We start from the raw sequence: 1,377 nt of genomic DNA, 5'->3' as shown, positions 1-1,377 counted from the left end.
CTGCTAGGAACTAGGCTTAAGATATGCTTTATGGTCATTGAAGAAATACATTCCAAACACACTAGCTTGAAGAAAAACCTCATTAAAATATTAAGGCAATATAAATAATGTTTGAAATGATAGACTAAGGATGGTCTTTTTGTTCCAGAGAGGCTAATGAATTAATTTTTGTTAAAATAATTAAACAAGGAGACCATTAGACTGAGGTGGCTCTAATGCCATAGCAACCTATTAAGCAAACCAAACTCTAAGCCTGTAAATAAATGCCTCAAGGTTATGAAATAAAAACCCAAGAATAATAAATTATAAACAGACAACTAGGTTTTATGCTACAGCCAGTTTCCTTTCTTTGCTTCCACCTTTTCTTTATAAAAATCTTTCCCCAAGTTCCTGCGGATGGAGTGCTACTAACATTTGTTTGGCACTGCCAGATTAGAATCAATTTTTGCTCAAATAAACTCTTAAATGTTTAATATGCCTCAGTGTATGTTTTAACATTTCCAATGTATTTGTTTGATCAATTTTAATTTGAAATTTAAATAATTTGGAAAATAGTTCTTTGAAACTTTGAAAAAATAGTTACATTAGCTACATCAATCTATGCAAAAAGGAAGACTAGCTCAAAAACTATATTCAATAGCTAACATTACTGTCCTGTTACAATTCAGAAGAAAGCTTGATGTCATATTTTTGCATCACTATTCTAGTAATAGATCTACTTGCTCCTAAAAGTATTTATTAATTTGTTTGTTCATAAAACAGTATTTTTTTCTTTTTGCATATAAAGCAAATAGCTAACCAGTGGAAAAACAATCCCGAATATTGTATAAGAGAACATAAGGCATAGGTTGATTCAGGAGGATTCAGAAGGGTTATTCCCAGAACAACCCTGGAAGTAATTTATTGAACTATCTTATTGAGTGGATGCATTATTATAGAGGAGCAAAACATAGGAGTAAATAATCCATGAATAATCAAAGAAATGTGGTAAGGCTTAAAAATTTTTGTCATCTTGACAGTTGACTCAAAACATTGCCCTCAGAAATGTGTTTTACCTGGTTATTGAGTAGTTTCTCTTAAGTATGTCAAAATGTTAGATTTTTAATTTAGTGTTACTTCTTTTTAAATAAGAGCCCACACAGAGCTGATGTAGGTTGTCACTTTCTGGAGCATTGTGTTAATTTCATAATTACATAGTCTTGTATGACTGTATTTCAGAGGATGTCAGATTATTTTATTTTTTGTATTTCTAGTCACTTAGAATTTTTGCTGCTTATATGAAAGGCCTTAATGGCTATAGCCAACTTCCAATAGAAAGGTGTTGCATTCCACCAGTAGTTGTACCTCAAACTGTGAAATATCTTTGTCTCAGTGACC

This window comes from Canis lupus, chromosome 14 (assembly GCF_003254725.2).
Source record: "Canis lupus dingo isolate Sandy chromosome 14, ASM325472v2, whole genome shotgun sequence".
NCBI classification, from domain to species: Eukaryota; Metazoa; Chordata; class Mammalia; order Carnivora; family Canidae; genus Canis; species Canis lupus.
The sequence above is the reverse complement of the archived record's forward strand: the minus strand, read 5'-3'. Positions refer to the sequence as shown.